Source organism: Ciconia boyciana, chromosome 3 (assembly GCF_034638445.1).
Source record: "Ciconia boyciana chromosome 3, ASM3463844v1, whole genome shotgun sequence".
Lineage (NCBI taxonomy): Eukaryota > Metazoa > Chordata > Aves > Ciconiiformes > Ciconiidae > Ciconia > Ciconia boyciana.
This window is the reverse complement of record NC_132936.1, coordinates 77,293,895-77,319,687: the sequence shown is the minus strand read 5'-3', so window position 1 is coordinate 77,319,687 and position 25,793 is coordinate 77,293,895. Positions and strand designations below refer to the sequence as shown.

General features: G+C 37.5%; 1 protein-coding gene across 1 annotated transcript in view; it reads left to right on the top strand.

The window, feature by feature from the left end:
- Window positions 1–25,793, top strand: part of PRKN (parkin RBR E3 ubiquitin protein ligase) — a 784,012-nt gene that overhangs the window by 178,062 nt on the left and 580,157 nt on the right. The gene's annotated exons all lie outside the window — the stretch shown is intronic.

The following is a 25,793-nucleotide window of genomic DNA, read 5'->3' as shown; positions in this document are numbered from 1 at the left end:
AGTGAGAGCTGCTCATGTGAAGAGGGACTGCTTATCTTCAAAATTACCTTTCTCAAAAGTTTCTGGACAACTTGGAGGAAAGATGAGATTAATGCAATATATTCTATAGTAAAAGATACTGTTTGGGAGAGGTTCATCCTTTTGCTATATGTTTCTAAAGTTTGGTCTTTCACTTGCATTCAAAACATGCATGTTGAGTCAACATTCACCAACTTGTAAGGAAAATTAAATGATAAATTAGTCCATACTTAAGAATGCAGTACTATATCTCTATTTTCTCTCTCAGACTGTAATTTACTTGTGGTAGGTGTTAAATTCTGATACACTCAGAATTGCATATTTACTCTTTCCTGTGGCTATTATGTTACTGTGTTCTAAGGCCCCACCAAAGATTTGAGATTTAACCAGCATTAAAGGAAACAGGCATTTTTAGGTCTGATGGCAGAATTTGTTTCCATATCTTTTGACTCTTCTGCCAGACACTGAGAATTAAATAATCTGCTAACAATAATTTTATTTCTGAATGGAAGTTCTGCAAACTTCCCTCATAGTACAAAACTGGGAAAAACAGGACTGCAAAATATGTAAGGCATAGTCTAATATTCCAGGTGATGTCTATTGTAGGGAGTGGTTGTATGACTGATTAAAGGTTCAGTTACTGATTTTAGAAAGAGATTTCCTAAATAGATTATATTATATTATATAAATATATTTTAATCAACTGTGTGTGAAGTGCAAAACTAGCAGAAATTTTCTATGCGGATGTGACCTTCTTCAAAATAACAGCATGTGCTCATAAGCATTTGTGAAACCTAACATAAATATGAAAGCTAGACTAACTTAAAATCTGTCCTTAAAAGAACAAACACTTTTTCCTGCCATTGCCAAAAAACCCACTCCTGTTAGTTTTAGAATTCAAAGTTACATTTGGACTGTCGTATTTTATAGCTAATTCTACTTATCTCAGATCTGTATTTCCAGTCTGCCTTAACTCATGAACACCAAAGATTTCCACAGAGAAATAACTGTCAGTTTGTTACTTGTACAATAAGAAAACTATCTGAAAATATATTATTATGAAGTGTTGCAGAAAAACATATTGACATGTTATTATATGATAGTGATTTAATTGCAACTGCAGATGGGATTGGTTTCAGTTTCATATAATTATTATAGGTAGCAACTCTTCATAGTTTTCTGTAGAGGATGCTTTCAAAATGAAGTGACTGTGTGTCCCGACAGTATATAGAACATAATTTTCTGAGCGTTGTAGTGTGTAGTTCATTTACATTTTGTGTTTTAAGGCAATTTAGCAAGTTTCATTACCATGAGCAATTTTTACATCCTATATAGCCTGCACTTGTTGAATGTACAATGTATATATATGACTTTCTAGTCTTTCTAGCTCCCAGTAAAAAGTTAGCCCCAAAGCCACTGTTTCATTTGCCCTGTTGTAGGTATTTGGAAGATTTGGGAGGGAACTGTCATTGCAAGTTATTAATTTTTACTGGTGCTTTTATTCACAGTAACTAATTAGCTTAACTGCATCTCTTGCATATTTTTCAAATTTTGAGTAATTTCAGAATTTGTATCAACGTTGTCAAAATACTTTCCCAGATGGTTGAACATGTGCTTATAATTTTGCTAGGGAGTTCCTGTACAACTGAAAAAGAGATGGGGGAGGCAAGTGCATGACTTGTGTTGAACACTTGAAATCACATTAACTACAGAAAACCAAAATAACCTGGGGAGAAATTGCTGCCCTGTTTATGAATGAACTCTGCTTGTAGACTCTGCTTGTAGACTTTGAAGGGGGGAGTAATTAATAATAATTAACAAGTTTAAACAAATTAACAAAAACAATAACAATAACAAATTATCAATTATCAATAATAATTAACAAGTTTAAGCAAAAATTTTTTTTAAAAGTTAATCCTCTAGGTTTATTGGCAAGTCTGACATGAGACCCCTTTGCAAAACCAAAAAATATGAATTAAGAACTGTTTTCAGTCAGCATTCTTTAAGGTAACTGTTTTCCTGTGGTCTTAATAGAAGTATAAACATAAGAAAAAAAAAAAAGTAGTAGATTTCATATTATTATTAATAACAATGTGTTCCACTTTTGTTTTAAGGCTTCATATGTATTACTGGTTCTAATAAAATCAAGCTTAATTGTTTCAATTTGGATTCTTTTCATGTTTCAGGAACTAATGGTGTTCAAATTTCAGATGAGCAGGACAAACAAAGCTTTTAGGTAGGAGCTGCATTGCTTGAAATTGGAAGCAATAATTTCCCCATCCTTCCCTTTTATGCTGATTTTCAATTGCTAACAGTTTTCAAGATGAGAAGACATGGAATCAAGCTTTAGAATATAATACCCCATCTTATTCTAAGGTTTGTCACATAAGGGAGCACAAAATGAACAAAATCTCTGTATTCTCCTGACTTAAGTAACATGGAATTATCTGGGAACATCTATATTTGCTCAAATATTTCTTTGAAATATGGTTTTAATGGAACAGAGCAATTGTTCAAAGTAAATGTATCCAGACACAGAATAATTTGGGAATATCTGGCATTCTGAGTCCTTAACACCTGAGCCATCAGGCAGCTCACACTTCTGTCATACCAGAACAGCAGCAGAAACTCATCATGGCACAGTGGCATCTCCTTCCCTTGTCTAGAAAGCCTAGGAACCTCTAACAGATGTACCTTATGGAGATAGTTGCTGCTAGAGGTGCAGAGAGGAAAAAACCTCAAACCATGCCCTGATTTATTCCATTTTTTATGATAGAGTGCATTGCCTTTGCAATATGAAGTGTGTAATAGCTGATAGTATATTTTGCCTCCTATCTGCAAGCATAAAATTCAAAATAAATTTTAATTTAATGAATTTTAAATAGCTTTAAATAGAATTAATCAGGCAAAAATGTGTACGTATTTAGCTTGAAAGGTCATTTTTTTCCAAATAAGACTCCAAATCAGTTGACAGTTTTCTGGATATAAAAAATGTTCTTTTAGGCAATTTCAGGGTACTACAAGCTAATAATATTTTAGCATGTTTTGCTGCAAATTTCTAATGAATAAGAACACAGACTTGGTAAATGCCAGGAAAAGACTAGGTCAGAAAATAGTTAAATTTATGACATATAAATGAGATCTGTATGTCTCTATTACAAGCAAACAAAAATATAATTTGTTGCTGCATGTTTGTTGCTAACTCTTTCCTGAACTAATAAACGTCAGCTAAATTGCTGGCCTGAGTCACTTGTTCCATAATCCAACCACCCTCCACACGAAGAAACTCTTCAATTGCTCATACTACTTCCCGTCTTCGTTTTCAGTATAAGATATATTACTTTTCAGTTAGTTACTAATTCATTGAAATTGTTAATTTGAGACAGATACTATCTCAACTCCACGTTGGCAGCATATTCGCATAATTTACACTATTTATTTTACTTCTGCAAATTCTGGAGATGCTATGTTGGAAGTTTTGTGTGACTTTTTTACCTCAATTCATTGACAGGAATAAATATGAAGAACATACAGACTTTAGGAAGCCTTTGAAGAACGTATAAAATCATCTGGGTAGCTGTGAGAGCTACCATAATGTTATGTTCTGAGGCGATATACATACCATAGGTTTTATCTGGATGTTATTTTTTCAGATAAAGGTATGTCTTTCCTTGTGACAACTTCGCTATTTATCTTCAGGTTAGGAAACAGGAACCTTCATGTCAAAATACTAAAGTGCCTTTTTTGGAAACAGCTGAAAAGTCCTCATTCCTTCTCAAAATGTATTTTTTTTTTTAAATAAAATATCACCCAGTCACTGAACACATCTGGTATTGTCTCTGTTGGGTATTTCTCTGCAGAAGGAAAAAATGTCATATTTTTTAAATCCTGATGCCACACTTGGGCAGTTAAAGAGTAGCAAGGAAAGAAATATATACTTAGACATTAATTTATACTTGGATGTGATTTTAAATCAATTGAATTTAACGGGTAGCATACCCATTACTGCCACATGCTAAGTGTATAGTCTTCTTCCAGTATAAGAAAGTGTTGTTTTGGTTTTGCTTGCCTCACTTTTGAGATGGTTGAAACTAAACTATAAAACCTTAGGAGCTTGAATAAAAAGATCCATGTGGGAACTTGACTTGCTATTATCTTATTTGTTAGAATTTTTCTGGATAGATAAATGCTTATACAATATTATCAAAATTTGAATCCTTAGAGCAAAATACCAAAGCTCAGGATCTGGCGGAAAGACCAAACTAAGCCTTGAATTGAAAGTGATAGGGAAGATGGAAGATAACTGAAATTCATGCTCCTTTCTGTGATCCCATTCAGGCTCTTTTTCTTTGTAAAACCCAGGCAAAAAAAAGAAATCCCATGCTGCAACATTTCTTAAGAAGGTCACAGTAGATGTCCACTTGTATTAGACACTTATGTAGCATATAGTGGTCACTCTGAAAATATGACCTCTGCTAATTAAAAATAACTGAAAAAAGGTTTTATTTTGATATTCATTTACAGAGAGCATTGTTCTCTTTCTATGCATTAAAATCTAACCTCCTGAATAACTTTTCTTCAGTGCTTGTTCCCTTTTCAATCAGTAGAAGAAACACAGCAATCAAAAAAAGAACAAAGTAATTTTTCCCACTCCAAACACTGCATTTTCTTTCAAAACAAACATGGACACACATGTGCATGCATTCTGCTTCACTGAAAATAAATATTCTTCAGACTTCAATCTGCAGGCCCAGCAAGGCAAAACATGAGTTAAATTTTTAGTAAGCTAGCAAGTGCTCGTGTTCTTTTAAGTAGATAATAAATGCAAGAGCGAAAAATAGATTGAAATTATTTTACTGTGGCTATACTGGAGGCACTTTAGCCCACTTCAGTAGAATTAGCTCCTAGAAATTCCCCCACTACGCTCTGCTCTCTGGAGCTCGTGTTGCTTCTTTTATCTGGGCCCTCATTCCCCAGGCTTGCCTTGGCAGGTGGTTTCATTCTCTGCTATCCCTCTTCCCACTTCAACCTGGCCAGTCCTAAAACACACACTTGCTGTTCTTATGCCCTCACCATTCTCCTTGTCCCTACAGTATGTGGTTTTCTGGCAAATATTTTTCCAGTTTGTCACAATAAATGTGTTTATGTTAAGTAATTATGAAGTTACGTACTTTTTGATTCAGCATAAACTATACCTTATTAGACAATCATTAGAAAGTATACATAAAAAATGTATCTTTTCTAAGTGCTAAATGTCTTTCTGTAATAATGTTAGCTATTGTCTGTATGGTATAATGCTCTTATTTAGTTTGTGATTTCTAATAGCAGGCATTAACACTGATTACTATCAATTACTATCAATTACTTCTTAGTTACTAGCAAATGTCAGGGAATAGAAATGTATTCCATAGTGTTTTCCAGTAAAACATATTCTAATGCATGCAGAAATACTATTATACAAAGCATTTACAATTTCCGAATATATTTTAAGTAAAAAGACTTTTGATGGTATATCAGCTTATTTTCATAATGACTTTCCCCTTTCATTCAAGATTCTGGCATTACATATCAAATTCTACAGTTTAGCAGACACTCATTATCTTGCAGGTCAGCATACACTTAGATATCTTACCGATTTCAAGGACTAGCACTCGTTTACAGCGTGACTCCAATATGCAGTGTATGTCACTTGGCATCTTCACATATTGAGAACATAGAGCAGCATCCTGCTTTTTCCAGATCAATTAGGGCCTTCTCAGCAAACAGCTTAATGATGTCTACAGCTACCAGCTGAGTATCCTATGTTAGGTGAGAAGAAAAAGACAACTGTGTCCTGTGCCCAAGGTACTACAGGTATGAGCTGTGGGAAGGCTGCCAATCAATAAAATTTCAGCTTCAGAAACAGGGGATGAAGAAACAGCCACTGGAAAATTGCCACAGTCTACTTTCCAGACTATTCTAACTTAAACTGTCTTGTTTTGTTCTCCACCTTTATTCTGTAGTTCAGAGTATTCCACCTAGAATCCATCTCTTCTTTCCTTGAGCCAAAGAAAGCCAAGTTGCACATGATCAAGTTTGTGAGTTGCAAGACTCCCGGGATTTTAAGTACAGGCATTAGTAATGCAATGTTTTGTTTCTTTTTTCCCAATTGCCTCACATGAATTTAAACTTGAAAAGAAAAATTCATTGCCTGCAAAACTGTTCTAAAAAAATCCATGGGTTTTTTCCATGAAGAGTTATGCTAGGAGATAGGATGATATTCAAGTCACTTGCTGAGCCACCTATTTGACAGTATTATCTAGGTTAAATGAAGTTTCTTCTCAACTCTACAGTATTTTTTTCTTACATTAGTATTTCCTCTGTAAGTAGTATTTCATTATTTTAGGATATTATTATATGATTTTATGAATTATGGGGATGGTATTTTGTTTTGCTTTACTGAGTAGGTAAGTTCTCAAGTAGTTGACTTTTTCTTGTTCTTTCATTAAGATAATCATACCATTTTTAATGTGCTTCCGAGCTGCTCTAGCACACAGCACAAATTCCATTCCCTATCACCACTACCTATTATCAATTCCATTAGCTATCAATTCCGTGATCTATCTATTCTATGTTATTGCATTGATGGGCCTGTGATTACTGCTTTTTGTTTTTACAAGAGAGACATGAATTTGATTCTTGTTCCTGTCTTGTTCCCTGAAGGAGTAAATCCCTGGAACCCTGCACAATTAGTAACTTTAACACTGGTGAGAAGAATAGGAGAGAAGCCCTTTTCCTCAGTCCCCACTGATGCTGTAGCCTCTTAGGAAACCATGTTAATGAATTCCTAGAAATGGGATTCCATATTCACCATCTTCATGGAAGAAAGTTTGTTTAGGATGTAAATCAGTAAAAGCAGTCTATAATGAAAGGTCACTCCAGGCCTTCCATACGAAAGCCTGTCATATGGCTAGAGAGTGCAGAGTGATGGCAAGCCTCCTGGGACTGTAGTCCTCCTTTATTAATGAGAGACCCCTTTTCTGCCTTTACTGATATTCCTTCCCATGCAAATTAGCTGACCCCATAATCTGTTATCTGGGACATTTCAGACATAAATTTACTTTAAAACTCTCCCTTACCACTAGCATTTGCCTGCACTGTCCATGCAGGCTTTATGAACAATTTTGACACACAATTTAAACTCTTTTTCTTCATTAACAAACTCTTTAAACCAACAACCTTTTGGGGATCAACTCTTGAACTGCTATCTAAAACAACAATCATCCAATTAAATAGGCCGCAATATGGTTATTCTGCCCAGCTTTCATTCATCAGCTCTCCCCTTCCCTGTCTCTTTCCAAGAATCTTTCTCATGAGAGCCTGCTTCATTGGCAGGTCCTTGTATGAGTAGCTCCTACAAAGGTGCTATACAACAGCTACTGCTGAGAGAAGGAAAGGTGATTAGAGCTCCGTTAAAAAAATGACTGTCATTTTTTGGAAGTTTGGAAGTTTACAGATGGTGACCCTGTGCATCAGAGAGACCTCTGCCTGGGAAGGAAGAAAGGTTTCTGCTCTGAACTTGTAAAAGGCTCACTTCTGAAACAGATGGCAGATACACTGTGTCTATTTATTGTGTGCTAAAGATGTGGAATTCGTTGGACCTCTCTTGGACCACTTTGTCAAAGTGGTGATTTGAACAAGAGATTTTTAATTAGTATAGATTTAGCCTTAGTGTTCAGCCTGACTTATTTTGAACTACTGGATTGTTAATGGCACGCTGGGATGTCACTGTAAGAGTCACTTTTCAGGACTCATGTCTGCCACTTTGCCTTGACACCAACAGGAAGAGTCAGTTTTCTGTTTCAGTTTTCCTGTTAAATACATTTTGAATTCCCTAGAGATTTTGATAAACCTGTTTCTCAGGTGCCTACTCTGCTAGTGCTCTACGCAGTGTAAAGAAAGATGCAGTTTGAGTGATTATGCTACTGCCAGCTGACCAAGACATTTTTGTTATCTAGATCCTTGCCTTTTTATGTTAAAAGGCTAAAAGGCCACCTTCTTCACTGAGCCTGTATTTCCTTTTACAGTGCAGGAGCTGGAGGGCTTTAGGGACTAGACTACTCTTGCCAGTACACAGTCAGGAAAAGCATGATTAATAGACATTTCCGCTAGGTAAATCCAGATTTTCAGTGTAGTATGTGTCTCCATCAGTCTCCCCCTTTCATACAGCTTTGCTGTTCCGCGTTGCTTACCATGGTGGCAGCTTCTCCACCACTTTTCACAAAATATATTAGCAGCTGTATCTAGATACCTCCTATACATGGAGAATTTATTCTTCTGTGCTAAGATCCCATAAGGATTTGTTTGGAGGCTCCTCTTCTGTGGATTTCTTCCCTTCCCCTGTTAATAAAAGACCCAGTCCTGCTGTTCTTACATCATTACATCCTTACATCATTAATGTACTAGCCCTTTGAACCTATGGTCATGACTTCCAGCAGGATGGTAGAAGAAAGCCATTCCTCCAAGGTGGTCTTTCTGTCTCATCCCACTCGGTGGGTTGCGAGATGGGTGAATCTTTTCGATTCCCCGATGGTTTGTGTACCGACAAAGGCCGATCTCTGCTTGGCAGAGCCGCGTGGTCGGTAGAGTCACGACAATGACTCAGAAGAACAGGCTGGCCAGCAACGTTATTAACTGGCGAATTCCACAAACGGACAAACTTAACGAACTGGCAAGCCCAACGAATGAACAAAGGCGATTTGGCAATGGAGCTGTTTTCTGGGCAACCCATCACAATTTATCCCAAACTTGCATATATTGGAAGAGTAGAGGGAGAGAGAAGCGAGAAAAGGAAAGGAAAAGAGAGGAGGAAAGAGAAGGAAAAAGTATTACCACCCTTGGATCCCACGATGACAATGACAGACGTGGCAATCCTCCAGTGGTGGGTGTGTGCCTGGTTCCCTGGAGGGCATGTCTTTTATAAGCTAATCCCTGCCTCCAGGTACGCCCCTTCAGGACTTACGTGGTTCTTGTTCTAGAAAGTTCTCAATGTTCTGCGCAGGTGCTGGGGGAGGGGGAACCACACGTCCTCCGACGCGCTCTCCACGTCCCGCACATCCCTGCTCCCGCTCTCCCCCACCCCGTGCTTGCAGACCTTCCGTCGCCATGCAAATAGCACCTCAAGTCGACACAATGTTTGAGACATTAACTCTTTCAGTCTCTCACATTTTCACGTACTTCCCCCCCCCCCCCCCCCTTTTGTTTTTCAGGACAGGGTCTCTATTACAAGCCCCTTTAGAGTCCCAGAGTGTTGTTTGAATTTCAGTTAAGTCTAGAAATTAAACTGCCAGCTTTTTTTGCTAAGCTGTATGCTTCCAGAACTGAGACATTCCCTGACATTTAAGGTACCAGGAAAGCTCTCTTTTCTTTCATTGATAGAAGAATCCCTTCTGGAAGACTCTTTTCTGTTCACATCTATAATCAAGAGAGCTAGAAAATGAGCACTTTCACCATGGGTGATAGCTCCCTGTCTAAGTGTCTAAAAACTAGTTATAAAGCTACAAAGATCGCTCTGTTTGTGGCTACCAGACCACTTTCTGTGGAGTTTAAGCAGAAGGCTGACTATTTTTTGCAGAATATCACTTTCCCTGAGAGCTGCAGAGCTGGTACTGGGGTCTTTACACTCAGGAAAGTCTAAAGCAGAGAAAGGTTGCAGCATACACTATCCTTTTATTTCAATGAAAACTACACACAGAGGGCAGATCCAGCAAGTATTGTTAAAGGAAAAGATGTATAGAGTAAATAAGAATGCACTCAAAAAAAAAAAAAGTATATATATACGCACAAAATACAAGTAAAACACCAATCTTCCTTTATTCTTTTTCTCGGTCCAGAAAAAGGTGTGACCCTAAAACACTTCACCTTAAAGGTAACCCAAATCTTTTCATGTTTGAATTTCACTTTTAAGTAATTTTGGCTTTTTGTTGTCTGTGGTGGTTTTCTTTAGGAGAGGAGAGCTTGAAATTATGCAGGCTGTTATTCTCAAGGAGCAATTTTACATTCAAATGAGCAGTGTCAAAGTATTTCTTATTTTAAGTTTATTATTATTATTATTATTATTATTATTATTATTATGGCTTAAGGAGTTTCAGCATCTGAAGCAGATCAGTTGTGATTTCCAGGGAAAGAATGAACAGGTCAAAAGGACTCTCTGCTGTTGGAAAAAATAAGTATCAGTGCAATTTGAACAGTTTCCAAAGGAACCCATCTCCTTCAGAAATGAAAAAAAAAAACAACCCACAAGTGTTCATTCTTTGCAGGTCATCTCTGTAGCAAAAAAAAAAAGTGGGAATTTTTTCTCTGAGTAGTATGTATTCACACAGCTATAAAGTGAGAGATGTTAGACTAGTTCAGGGAAAAAAATGGCTGGATTATGCAGTAATCTTATTTTCATTGATAATGTATTTTGTTAGATGTGCTGGCTCAATGAAAGCTGCTCAACTGAGAACTTGTTTTCAGTTGTGAAAATAAAATTAGTTTATTTCTTCTTTTACAGTGGCATAAATGCATACACCTTGTAAAAAGAAAATTCAGCTGTGCTTTCTTGCTCTCTCAGAACTGAATTCTATGCATTAAATCCATGACTCCACTTTGGATGGATTAGTTTTGAAACATTCTTATACTGCTAAAGGTAAAATACATATTTATATTGGGTTATTGCATGAAAAATTCATTGATTGGAGTAAATTTTAGCGATACTGTGAAGTAGACAATGTAATAGACTTAGCAGGACAGAAACAATTCAGTATACGTTTGACAACAGTGAAGCTGTAAGTGTCAAATAGCAAGAAATTGTGTATTACTGTGTTCACTTGTAAACTGTAGGATGCTGCAACTGGATCTGCAAGAGCATGGACCTAACTTTCAAGATTACATGTGAGGCTGATCTCACTAGAGCCAAGTACATGTTCAGACTTTTGCAAGAATGTTTGCAAGACTTTACAGATCTTTTCTGTTCAGTCAGCTGAAATTATATGTTAAATGAAATCACTGATATTTTTTTTTAAAGTGCAGATTGCTTTTGAACTGTTGCTTTAATGCTGGTCTCCAAGCCTATAAATTACAGATTCTTTCTCTTATCTTTCCTTATGCCTCTGGTGCTTCTTTCTTTAGCTTTTTTCTGTGAACAGATATTTGATACTGAGTCACATTTTGTGTATAAGTGTTTGTTGCATTGTCATGTGTAGGCTCATAAATCACTTGTTCATCCATGGAACTCTTTCATCTGGAGACAAAACATATTCTATATTTGATAGTTGTCTGAAGTGGTTTCTGGCTGGCATATTCCAGGAAGAGCAGAGGAGGGGCATTATAAGCACAAAAGAATGAACCTTACAGCTATATGGGAATAAGGCTATGACGAAGTATTTTGCTCTCTAAAGCAGTTTTATCTGACTCCCATATACTGTGGCCTATGTAAGATTGAGGGAGATCCTGTAGTGTGGATTCTTTATGGTAATCTAGAATTTTTTGGTCAATCTGTTTCAGGCTGTTGTTACTGTGTTTAGAAGAGTTTCAGCTGCAGTTTGTAAATGCCTATAAATCAAACTAAGACTGCTATGGGAAAAATGAATTATAATCTCAGGAAGAACTTTTAGAAGCTGCTTTTCAAAACTCACCCCTAATTTTTTAAATTTTTTTTTTAGACACAGTTTGTTCTGTCTATTTTTTAAATTATTGTTGGCATTTAGTCTTACAGCAACTTACTTTGGGCCTGAAAGGCAGGAAAGTATTTTGTGCTCTAGATTTGAGTAGAAAATTGCAAGAGCTTCAGAAATCACTGTTCCTGATAATGGGCTTCACCTGCTGTTCTCTGTGCAAAGACGCCGAAAGCAGGTCCATTCCAGGACTGAAATGCACGTAGAAAGCAACATAATTTATTACAATCATGCCACCTGATTCCTCCAAATGAAGAGGTTCCTGTAACAATGTGTGCAATATGGTAGAGGTTTCTTACTGTTGCTGAGCTCTTTTCAGTCTCTGACTGCATTAGCAGTAGCTTTTGCATTCTGTACTTCAGCAACATCTTACATGTCCAAGCGCTGATAAAAGCGGTCCTCAGCAGCCTGGGGGCAGGATGCATTTCAGGAACATCCCAACCAGAAGACTGCCTCTGCTATGTAAGGTGCAGGCAGTGATGCCTGGAGCTGCTTCTGGCTCACTCTTAAGAGCATGGAAGCAGACACACTAAATCAGATGGTGAATGCTCTGCACATTTGTTTTGAGATTTTAATGTGTAGCAATCTTCAGCTGAAACATCTGCTGTAATGAACTTGACATTTGCACTAATGACAGCATCAGTTGACTTAATGTCCTGCATTAAATTTGCTTCCCAAAAGAGTTGTCCTTTTCCAAAGAGGAGGGTGAATTTGCTACTTCTGTTTTCAGAAACCATGGAAGAAACAGCTTTGTAACCATGTGGCTGATGGCTGGCAGAGGGGCTGGACTCTGGGAGAAGGAACAGGAAGCAGCGGGGTTGGTTGAGGAGAAATATTCTAGATTTGGTGCTGACAGGGCAAATTTGTGAATCCAGGGAGCAGCAGTGTGGGGAAGCAATTAATGAAGACTGAATCCAGTCTCCAGTGCTTTGGACTGAATTTTTTTTTTTTTTTTTTTAATGAGGCTTGGAAGATGGGACAATTTATTTACAAAAAGAAGTAGAATGACTGTGACATAAGACTTTCTGTAAAATTTAGTTCTATTTCTAATAAAAACAGCTGCTTGTTTAGAAATTCCTGCTGGCTTTGTAGAGACTGTTAGAAAACTGCCTTCAGACCAGCTAGCTAGAAAGAAAAGAAATAAGCAGTTCAGTGTTATAAGAGAAACAAAGAACCGAGCTCTCATTTCACATTATTATATCTTTAGCTATCTACTTGATTACTATATATTCTTAATCAATTTTTTTTGTATGTAGGAGAACCTCGGAGATTAAAAGTGTCCATGGTAAGAGCAAAAAAAAAATCTTGGTTACTGAGATCTGTTCTCTGTCTGAAGGGAAGTGTTTGAAGCAGAATTCAGCGCTGTATATAAAACAACAGAACAACAGTGAGGATTTGTTTCCCAAATGAGAGCCTTTTCATTTACATTTCCATAATGTTTTTGTATGGTAGTGCAGTTAATCACAACATGATGCATCATAGCAAGAAGTAATGAGACAAAAGGAACTACACCTTTGATGTGACATCAGTTATATGGCTTTGAATTTGGAGGAGATTTGTAAATTGGGGAAAACATTAGACTCACTTCTGTGCATAAACAAGCAAATACCATTTAAAAAACTCATTTAATCTGAAATAACAAATTTAGCCTGATAGTGATTGTTTTAGCCATAGCTAATAAAAACATGAAAATGTAAACTAAATATAGCCTCAATTTTCTGGTTGACTGACTATGCCATAGGGCTGGAGCTTTTGACATTAGTGCGTCTCTTGGGGCAGTCTCTGGTTCTTCTTCAGTTGTATCTTTTATATACAGATATTTCTGTAGAACCAATGCCAGTATAACCCCGTTGCGTCGTAGAAAGACATCCATTCACCTTTTACAGAAGGACAGATATTTTTCCCTTTCAGAATATGCTAAACTTGAAGAGTAAGCAGCACATTTTAGTGCTTACCAATTTTCCTTTTTGGTCTTCATTATCTTTGTTATACTGCAGTTTCTGCAGATTATCTTGGAAGGGTTAAGGTCACAAGTAATAATGCTGTGGGTTTGTGAAATGTTTTGAAATATCTAAATTATGATGATGACTTTGTGTTTGCAAAGTATATTCAACCACGTAGATATTAACACCTCCTGCTATTCTTATTAATTGCATTGATGCCAGTCACATATAAATAATTCATCTCCCTCTTGCTCCATTATTCCTTCAAACCTAGGTATGTTTATATAATTCAAATTTTATTCAGATTTGTGTCAAAAGAATGTAAGTTTGGTTGCAAAGTCAAGCACTTGCAAATTGAAAACGGCATTTTTATGACTGTCAGTACAATGTTAATTCAGCCCCCGTCTGCATTCATCTGGTGGGCTGCATGATGTCCTGTGGAAAAAATAGTATCCAATGGGGTAATTAAAATTGATATCACAATGCATAGATATGAATGTAGCGAGGGGAGAATTAAATTTATACAGGCAACTGGGTAAGTCTGGCATTTCCCAATTGCAAGTGCTTGACTTTGCAACCTCAGTGTGCTTATAAAGTAGGCTATTGCAGAGCATTCCTTGTTTCTTTTAAGAGACAAAAGGAGGAAGCTGCGACAGACTACTACTGCAAAACTCTCGTTTCACAGCGTCTTTAGGGATGTTGGAGACTTGAATTCTTAAACTAGACAACTGGCCCCTGATCTACGCTGAGAGTGTATTAGTTTGCTGCTAATGCCGAAGGGGGTGAGAGTGTATTGATAACAGATTTCTTATTGACTAATCGGACTCTAGTCCTGCATCCAGAGGTATGGATTTCTGCTGTGTTGGAGGGCTGAAGTAAGTGCTGAGTTATAATCAAGCGAAAATGGGATCATCTAACTAGCAGGCTTAATTAGGTTGTATCTCCGCTTACATAATACGTGGTAGGAATATTTTTAATGCATAAAGCAATAATTGCAAAACCCAGAGAAATCAGAGTCTATCTATCAGTATACAGGGAGTTTAAAGGTGGTTTTAGGCACAAAATGAAGAAACACACTGTACCCAACTGAAGTAAAAAGGAGGTATGTAAAGAATACATAGTGACACTGGGGTTTGGATGTGTAAGTTAGTTCTTTCCCAAGTTCATTTAAGTTTCATGTCCCCTCTAAAACTTGGCATCTAATCTGAAAAACTCATTCACTTCTTGCATACTATGAATTTAATGATACTTTTTTTTTATAAGATTCATTGTGTGAAGAAAGGTTAATTGCTGGTTTATAGGTAAGAGAAACAAAGGACACCAATTTCCATCTGCATAATAACAAAAAAGTCAGTAGTGCTACTGTTGCATGGTAATTTGCTATTATTGTGGTTACTTTTTTCTGAAGTTTAAAATAATAAATTAAGTTGGAGGTACCAGAAATTGGGTCTCTGAGGGAAGGTATGAGTTCTGTATCAATACTAACTGTTGATACATTTACATTCACATAGAAAATGGAAATATTTATTTTATTCTTAGAAGAAAAAAGAAAGATGTGTACTTCATGTACACCAGGGAAACATCTTGGAGTGTTGAATGATCCAGATATCTAAGGAGGCTGATTGGCAGTGGTTCAAAAATATTTTGGAATACCTATCTCTGTTGTCATTTTCCCTTACACATCCTCATACTGCCTTCACTTGGCCCAGTATTTTCTTCTGAATTATCTTTTTAAATTCTGTTCCCATTTTGTGTGCTTTTAAGCTATAACTAGTGCACAGAATAATTGGCTAATACACATGCACTGAGGCTTGCTCTGCTTTTAGAAAGTTGCAGGGATAGCTGCATAGGTTAAGTGGATAAAAGAACAAGTGATTCAGCAGTGCTGCTAAAGTCCTGATGCAGACATGGGCCTTGTGGCAGAAGAGAAAATTGTTCTTTTATTGATATTCCATTCAGAGAATTGTTTCAATGCTGTATCATCAGGAATTTTTTCACCAGCATGACAATTCTGTGTATTTGCTAGAACTCTGCGAAGTTTTATCAGTCTTGGCAAACACAGAGTTGTCTCTTCCATCCACTAGAGGTCTGGACAACAAACTTTTGACAGAAATTCCAAACATTCAAGAGCAAACATGAGAAAACCTCCTCTTTTTACAGTACAAATTCCACAAAGCATTTTCCATCTGCCCACAGACGTACCATTAAACACTCTTTCATGAAACTTTTATGCACTGTTTCCACTGTGGGCTTCTCCAAAGTTAGTTTTGTTTAAAATGTGTCAGAATATTTTCTTGTTTCCTTTTTCTTTTGATAATTCAAATTAAGGTAGATTTTGCAGGTAGTGTTAGGTGGGAGGGAATTCAAGGCAGGGCCTGAATCTGAGTCTTCCTGTTTATAGCTGACTGACCTAACCCCTGAGATGTAGAAACTATCATAGCATATTTAACTGGTACATTAAAACTTCAGGTATCGATTGCGAAGTGCCCCAGCGCAGCACTAGCCAGCTGGCTGGGACCTGCACCCAGGCGCAGGCTCTGATTCAGGTGGTAATGTGAGAGCCTGGGCTTCCAGCGTGGCCCGTGGATGGATCTCACTTAGGCCACAAATTTCGTTCTTGACTGAAGAAACCTTTCCTTACAAACAAATCATTGAAACTAGTATGCTTCTACAGTTTCGGTTTTAACAAATTGACATCCTCTGATAAAATGCGTAGCTGAAAAATGCCTGGGAAGCACTGTGTAGACCCTGTTTTCCTGTTTGGCAGACAATGGATACTTGATATTATTTTCTAGTTTTGTAACTTATACTGTTTTATGTGTACTCTAACCAACCAAAGCATTTAGTGACGCTGGATGTTATTATTCACTATTGGCTTATATATATAAGACAATAAATCTTGTGTTTTATTCCATCTTTTAAAAAAACAGTCATTTGTTTACGGTAGCATCAGGAGTCACTGTGAATGTGGACTCTGAAATATAAAACTGAGATTAAAAATATGAATACTGTATCTGTGGGGTTTTTTATTTTCTTCCGGTGATTTTCATTATAAATGAATTAGTTTTTCTTTTTAAGAACACATTTGCAATTTAATTTTTCCAGCTATCAAGCATTAGACACTTGATTAGCTTAAACTAAGAGGATTCGAGAAAAATTCTTCATGCATGATTTTCAGCTTCAAGTAAGATGTAATAGAATAAAATAGATGTTAATTAAATACCTCTGGTGCTGGGTGACACTACCACATTATACAAAATAATTCTGATACTTCTGCCCCCAAATTAGTATCTAGGACACTGTCTTACAGAATTTAATTCTCCTCTTTCCCATGTGGCCTTGCAAAATTTTATGCCCTTGAAATTTTGGCACATAGGGATGTAAAATTTTGAATAGAAAAAACCCATTCTATTTAGTTACAAATACAGTAATTACAACTACAGGTAAAGACTGGGAAGTTCAAATACTTGTGGCGGTCCACAGGTAGCAGTTACATTTCTTCCAAGCAAAAGAATCCTAAAGGTTCCTGAGCCTTTCTTCAGTAACCTCAGTTGAAAGTAAGGTATATCAAAACACAGTTCTGGCTCCAGTATAGGTTATGAGGCTCTTCTGAACCGATACCAGCATTGGTGGAATTTTTTGGTAATTTCCCTAGAGTAAATCAGTATTACAGACCCATTCCCTAAAAGGTAGGTGTGTAGATGAAGCAGGGCTGGTATGCTTCCCTACTTATAGTCAAGTTCTGCTATTATCCAGGCAGTGGAAAGTCCTTCTATCAGCGTTACACTTAAATTAGCTTTCTGTATTTCATTAGTTTGAAGAAACTTTGAGTGCTTGTCTAACTGTCTCTCAGTATGGGGATGAAAGAGCAGGGGCTGATCAGGCAATGAGCTTCCTGGGAAGAGCAGATAAGTAAGATGAGAAGGGGCTCCAAGAAATGCTGCTTGTTTGGCTGAGTCTACAGTCCTTTCTTACCTTGCTGCTTGCGCTGTAACAAAAGCATCTATTTGTTCAGCGAGTCTGTCGGAGGGAGATATTCCATGAGCTTAAAACAATTCACCTGTGGCTGTGGTACTCAAGGGAGCTTGTGTACCGTGATCATCTCAGAGGCACCGTTGGGTCTTTGCACTGTCAACTCCTCTCCCATTTGGTTTCTGTTCTCTAGTGCTGGTTCTCTCAGATACTGAGCAGGGAGGTATGGGAGAGATGACTATACCTGACCACTGCAAAGGAAAATTAAAGCCTTGTGTACTCACTCCCCTTCCTTTCCTTAGTACAGCTAAATATCCCATAGCATCATGATTTTACAAGTAGCATGCATGAGACTGGTTTTCCATTGTTATTGTGGTTTAGGATGTTTTTTTAACTTTCAATTCATGCTGCACATTGATAGCCGTAGAAGAGCATATACAGCCCGCAATAGCTCTTTGCTGAATTTTGTAACAGAATGTGTTTAGCTGAATTATGTCCTGGAGAAAAACAGAAGCGCAAAGCTGCAAATTTGCCACTTTGCTGGCTTTCCCATTACACCTTGAGGGCGAGTTCCTGATACACAGTGGTACCTTTACAGTCAAATCCCAGGAGCAAGCTGCCTCTGGCATTTATCACTGACAAACAGATAGCCATGGAAAGTTGGCTGTGTCAGCGACACGAAACATTGGCTAGAAGCCTACTAGTGCGACCCTTTGACTGGTTAAGAGAAATACTTGCACTGGAAGGATTTACTGATCGCTCAGTTTAATTGATTTGCACAAAGAAAGACGGCCGTGACAGCATTGTATAAACAGGAGGCAGAAGTGAGTAGTTTCCGTTTGCTTGCTTGCTTATTTACCAGTATAGTGCTGTAATTCACTGTAGGCTCCTGAAAAACCTAAGCTTGCTGGATTGCATGACATTTTTTTCTTTGTGAGTATGCCAATATTTTTAGAACAACAGAATTAACTCAATTATACCACATTGACTTCAAATACCAGATAACAGTATCATACACCACCTCTTAAAAATACTTTTAACTGTAAACTTTGAAGTGTTTTTTAGCCTTTCATTTGGATCTTTTCATATTCAGCTAGAAGTAATGTCTATTCTACTAGAGATCTCTGAAAGGGAAGTGTTATTAGCAATTAATTGTGTCTGGAGTTCTTTAATTTTTTCATGCATGGAAATTTTTTTAAAAAATATTTATGATAGTTGTTCTATAGAGTTTTCTTTTTTTTACCCCTAGATCTCCCTGGGCACTTTTTTTTTGCATCTTTTGTAATTTGTCTTTATACAAGATACCCAGAATTTCAAGGCAAAAAATGGGTTTCATTAACAAACATGAATGCACTGTGAAACTGAAGGTGATATCTTAATGTTACTCTGAAGCTGCAGAGCACAGGCATACTGTAACATGTTTCTGCACAATTTTAGTCAAGCTACGTTAGATAAGAGGGACATTTAAAAAGTAATTATTAAGCATGACATTTCAATTTTTTTTTTAAATACAGATAGATATGGAGCACCTATTGATTGACATCTGCATGTAATCCTACTTATCGGATTTAACTAAATCTCTCTTTGAAGTGTTGTTAGACTGAACTGAGATGCTTTCATGAAATTTCACATTAGATCGTAATGGATTTTTTTAGTTTGTCATCTGTTGAATAAAATGTATAAACTTAAACTCTTTAAAATGTAAATAGAAAAGGCAAAAAATATACTCTTTCTCTGAAACTCGCTTTGTGATTAAATCATTTTGTACATGTTCGGAGAGTTACTTCTTTATTTTAGCTCCTTATAGTGTATACTTTCTAAAGGGCAATGCATCAGAATATTCTTGTGAGCAAATGCTGACAAAATTATAGTTTAATCATTGTACTGGGATGGGTTTAGAGATTTTGGCTAGTCTTTCTATCTTTTTCACGTGTGTTAACTTTTTTTTTCATTTTTCATAGTGTTTTCTGGTGTTGTGTGTTATTTTTTACTTTATTTTCTGTTGATTAGTACATGAATAACTCTGTTGGCACCATACTCCATTGGCATCATCTTTCCCGTACATTTCTGATTCATGATTTATTTCTCTGCTTTTGCATAAAATTTTGCCTTCATAGTGTTTGCCTATCACATATAATTGTAAAGATGGCTTTCAGTTGATAACATTAAATCATAATCACTGAATGTGCATTCTGTGTATCAGTTGAATTAATATGTGAAATCCTAATTTCATCTAGCATAGTTGGCTTTTAGTGTTGTGTATTTATTTTGCTCATCTTTCATTCATTGTCATTTTTAGCCCTGCAGTTTTTAACCACCTAGTTGATAATTCAGTCAAAATAAGACTACCGCTACTGAACTGAAAATATACCCAAAAATATCTCCAAATTTTATGGATTTATTGATCCCTTTATGAAACATTTAATTGACCTGACATTTCAAATTAGAGATGTCAGCTTCTATCTACTGGCAAACTATTTGGAAATGCAGTACATTAGCTAATGACTTTATTTTGGTAGCTCTTCTGAAGCTCCCCTGTAAAGGAATGAAGGGTATGTTTGCACATTATTTGGGTTACTATGCTAGTAGCATCTGGCGCCATGCCCTGCGTCTGGCTAGTGCAGGAGATAGTCGCAATGTCAATTCTACATGGGCAGAGGCTTCAGTGTAGACTGAAGAAGCTTGCCTGAGCAAATAAGCTGTATAAAAGCATATGCCTCTACATTTCCATTGTGATTGTTACCTGAGGTAGATGCAATTAAAATACATTTGAGGTATGCCTACATGTGGTACCCTTTTCTGGACGTAAATTTTGAATTCCCAACGGCGCTTAAGTGGCTAAAGACTGAGTACTGTGAAACAGCTGGAGGAATAGAACAAGAAATAAGCATTTTTTAAAAATAAAGTTGGTAGGATTGCCTCTTTGGCAGAAGTCTTTAAGAAGGATATAGATGTGGAAAGCAGAGACTTTATGAATGTGCTAAAGAGCATAGTGGGCATTGAAATAGTACATTTAATTGTACAAGAAGGTAATAAGCTGGCGTGTATAGTGACAGTAGCAAAGCAAAATAAGAGATGGCTTTTGCCCTTTGTGTTACTCAAAGAACTACTCTAGTTGAAAAACATTAAGTGCTAGGAGTAAAAATGTTAATGAAAATGAGAAGCAAGGAACTAAAGCACAGTACATCCAAGTATCAACAGTTTACAGCATAAAGATAGGAACAGTAAAAGATAAGGAATTAAAGAATTCTCCTGACAATTACTTCAGGTGAATTGAAAACACTTTTGCAAAGAGAAAAAATAACATAAGAGGAAAAGAAGCCCAGTAATAAATGAGGTGAGGAATGGAACTGCTGAATCCTTCTGGTTTCTACTAGAAAGCCATGTCTTCCGGGCAGTGGAGAGAGAGACCTTGTTTTAAATGCTTCTTTAGAAAATGATCCTGCCTTGCTGCTTTTTTCAGCAGAAACAGCTTCTTTGCATTTTTATCCCCTCTGTGTCCCTGGTGTAGCAAAGGGAATAGTTTCTTATTTCTAGTTAGTTATCTTGTTATGGATAATTTGTAATGATTATAGTACTGCTCACCTTTCCCTACCTACACAGGTGAAGGCTAAACCAATACGTACTATTTTTCATCTCAGTGCCTCTCAAACTGCATCCAGATGTGAGACCAGAGATATGGCAGGACAGAGCCTCAGTGCCTTGCACCTCTCTGAAGGCAAATCACGCTGAGCTTCACCTGGGCTCGGAATCCAGAGTTGTAGCCACAGGCACTCCATGTCCACCACCCATACCTATATCTGACTTCTACACTGCTCTAACTGCCTTCCACCTTATCGGTTCTTTGAAAACACTGTAAATCTTAACCAATTTACAAATTTCAGGATTTTTAATCTCAGGAGACTTTAGCCTGAGACTCCACAGGATGAGATTTATAATCTGATACGAAGAGTTTAGCCTTTATTATGTGAGATTTGATTAATTCACTCTCTAAGTATCTCAGTATCTTTTGCACTGTGTGTTTTTATTAGGTAGTTAATACACGATAGCTAATATGTCAGTGAATCACTGCCAGGGTGCAGTAAGGCGGCTGCCCCCGTGCTGTGCCGTGACAAGCACCATGCGCGGCGAGCCAGCCAGCCCGGCGGCAGGAGCCAGGCCAGCCACGCTGGGCACGTCCCAGCTGTGGGGCATATTGAGGTGGAGCTGGGACCTAGAGTTGGGATCCAGGAGAGGCCTGGCCAGGCGCAGGCATGGCTGCAACCCCTCAGGCACGGGTGAAGGGCAGCTCCCCAGTGAGGGGGACTGGCCTTACTGCTCACAGCCCCATCCCAGCAGCCCTGGTCCACTGGTATGCTGCACCGCAGCGGGGCCTGCCCTGTGCACAGAGCCTGATGTTAGCCACTCAGTCTGGCTTTGCAGGGTCCTTCTTACTGCCTGGTGATTTTTCAGCTGCGAGGAGCTATGATTGCAGTCTCAAAGGAGGAGCTTTGTTAGCAGAAGGGGATATAAAATTTTCACTGTACAAGCAATAAAGATTGAAGAGGGTACAGTGTTTTTGCTCAGCTTCCCCATGTGTGCTTGTGCTGTCTCCATGTCTTAAAGCTCTCACTGTCATAGATGAGTTGCAAAATTTTCTCATCCTTGCTGCAAATTGGCCCTGAAGTGCCACAGCATCCCAGGAGCTTTGTTTATATCTCATTGGTCAAAAATAAATAGGCCTGATACATCTAGTTATTTTGAACAGTGATGAAATGCAGTAAATAAATGTCACCCTTGATGCTAGTAGAAGTAATACAAGAATATTTTGTAGGCATCTGCTGTATATTCTGAAATGCTACCTAAATTTAAGATCACTGAAAATGCAAAATACCACATAGGGATTTTTATGCTAAATATACGAGTGAAACAATTCCAAGAAGGGGAATGGAAATGTTACAATATTGTCTGAGTGCTATCGTGGCTTGACTAACAATGTTCAGACCATCCTTTAGTTCAGAATTGTTTGTGTGAGGTTTTATTTCAGTCCAGGTTCAGCAATAAGCTTGCGTGTTTTCTGTGGTCTTCCATAGCTGTTGTCTACATTAACAAATAATTGAGTGGGATAGGAAGGGATCAGAAGGTCAGGCATTTTGTATTGAGGCACCAACATCTTTAGTATATATGATTCAGGATTTTCTTTGGGCTAGATTTAGTCTGGTCCATGGACTGAGGTGGTCTATACCACATATATAATTCAAAGCTGTCCAAGAGACCGCTCCCCCTTAGGGACTGAAGTGCATTTCATGCACCTGGTTCAGTTTTCTTCACAAGGAATCTAGTTAATGTGCACCAAAACTGCTCTGGAAGCCTGACCCTTGTACCGAAAAAGGGAGAAGTGGGGTGATTCTTTTCAAAACTACTTTAGTACTCTGAGCCAAAATGTTAATGTAAATACAGTTTACGTATTCTGTGTATCTAAATGTTTGAAAACTAATAAGTCACATCTTCTATAACCTACTAAGACCTGTGATTAATGATAGTGCTGCATTAGTGGTAGAAACTGTGAAACTGCTTTCAAATAACATATAATCCAAACCCAAGCCTAATTTTATTCTTCAGGATGTAATTGATGCATGTTTTAATGTTTATTTTTAGTTCTGTACTCAATGTCCAGGGGGAATTGGAGACAACTGGGCTGGCTACTTGCTTTAATTAAAAGACTTTAGAAAAAAAAAAATTATCTGGTGACACATTATTCATGCCTTTTTTTTTCTATAAGTTATTTTTATTTTTGAGCATCACAGATAGCTGGTCTTTATATGGACTGTGTGGCAATCTAAAGTGAATATGGTATTCCAGGCTGTGGTGGTGGAACAGCAAAAAGCAATATATCAGCAGAAAGAGGAGAAATTGGGCTTTGGAATAACAGGAACAGAAGTTGACATCGAGAAGAAGATAGTACATCTTTAATATCCTTAAATAGAAGGGTTTTTTTTTCTTAATTCTCTAGAACAACTGAAAATTCTCCACACCTGTTAAGGATTCAGTAAGTACAATAATGCATAAATGGCTGATAGCTAGATGTTTTCAGCATAAGAAATGTTTTAGTTCTGTAAAAAGACAGAAAAACTGGCTGACAGATCTACTCTACGCTCCCCACCTGTGCTTGATAAATAGAGGATAACAACAGTTATTGCTTTTAAATGTATCTTTTAAATCTTTGTCATTTTCTCTAAACTTCTTTTTGTTGCCAGAGAGAACAGGATGTTTGGGGGAGGGGGGAACAAAGAAAATATTTGAAAGAATCTGCCTGTTCATATTGGTAAAATGAGCAAATTCATGAAAAAAAAAGATTAAGGAGCTGAAAGCAGCATTCTACCCTGCCCTAGTTGATGGAGTGAGAGTGTTGTGTTACATACTGTAAATTGGCAGTCGGCTATCATCGTTCCTTTGAAAGTCAAATGGCTTTAAATCAGAGCTTCAGCTTATGTTGGGAGACATTTAAGCCTTTTTCTTTTCCTTCCTTTTTTCCAACATAAACGTCAGTCATGCAGCCATTTTCGCTTACAAATTTGAGAACACTTCAGAGAGGGGCTGATTTCCCTCCATGTTAAGGTAATCCTGTAAAGGTCACCGTCTAACCAATGTGAGCTTCCAAGATAAGGTACTAAGAGTGAGTACTTTTTTATTATGCGAGCGGATATTTGAGAGCTTTCTTTGAAGTTTGCAATTCCTTTGCCAGCTGGTCCCCTGTTTGCCAAAGCTGACCTAATAACACATAGCTGGTAACTTATGAGCTTGTGTTAATTACAGAAGCACTGGAACAAACCTCCTAAGCTTGTTGTCTCTTGGTCAGACATTAGCCTAAAATCTGAGAGGAAAGTTAATTGCTTTGAATGTTTCAGATCTGGCTGTTTGTCTGACAAGTGGATGGCTGCTCTTTATGTTTTCTAAGAGGCCAATGGAGTTACCAGGCTTTGCTGGGATTTACATTCTCCCATAGCGCTTAAGACTGTAAGCCAATAAAGGTGTGGATTTGGCTTTGTTACATTCCTTTCTGAAATGAATAAGGATAAAGAACATGTATTATGTTGGTTTCTCATTTCATAAGTGAAAAGCAAGCTCATATTTTGGTTTCCTGTAGGTACTTTTTACATAAATTGCCACAGAGACTATTAGCTGCTCAAAAGCAGTTTGTTATCGTTAACTGATAGTGTTAAGGGACAGTTTGACTTATTTTGCTGCAAGCAGCCTTGCAAAGCTTTCTACTGCTTTTTTATTTTACAACATGCATTTTTAACTTTTTAGAAATTTCATTCTAAGCAGTTAGCTGAAAAAAGGAAAAAAGACTACTCTGGTCAGCCTTCAAAACAGAGTGTTCTTTACATTAGAAGAGTCAGATCTCCGAGGTTATCCTTGTGCCTTTTATGTTGCATCTGCATGTTTGCTCTTTGTGTGGAAGGACTGCTCCTAGAGGCAGGAAACCAGCTTGACCTCACTGCTGGGCTTGCTGATAGACTCAGCTGAAGCACCGTGAACACTTCCCATGAGAACTAGACTGAAGACCCTGCTTTTCCCAGCTCGTCCCAAATACATTTCATACAAACTACCAAACAGGCAGGATGGTAATTACAGCTGTTGGTCACTGTCAGCATACTCTGCCTTGGACCACTGCTGTAGCTGAACTGCTCTCTGTTCCTTTTCTGATCCCCTGAGCTACCCAGGCATTCCTCCCTCCCTTCAGAGCTCATTCCTGAGCTGGGAATTATGAAGAATATTTCCTTACACCTATTTTTTTCCCCTGCTAATAAGTGGTTCTGCAATAGAAGAGAAAGCTCATTAAAGCTGTAAGAGTTTGAATAAGGAAATAAAAATGAGCAATTAAGGAATCTCATAGAATTTCAGCATTACTGCCATAAACTCCTAGAATAAAGGAAAATAGGACTATTTAACGTCTACTCCCTGACTGAAAATTAGTTTCTCTTTCCATTGTAATACTATTGAGGATTAAAAAGATTTTTGCCAGGGTTTTCTGATGAATCAGTGGCTGACCACCAATGCTCTGTTATTTATCTGTTTCAAAAAGAACCAGGTGTTCAGACAGACAGACCTACAAACATATGCCTAAGTGAACCATATGTTCACTAGCTGCTATTAAGGTGTTAGATTATATTACTGATCC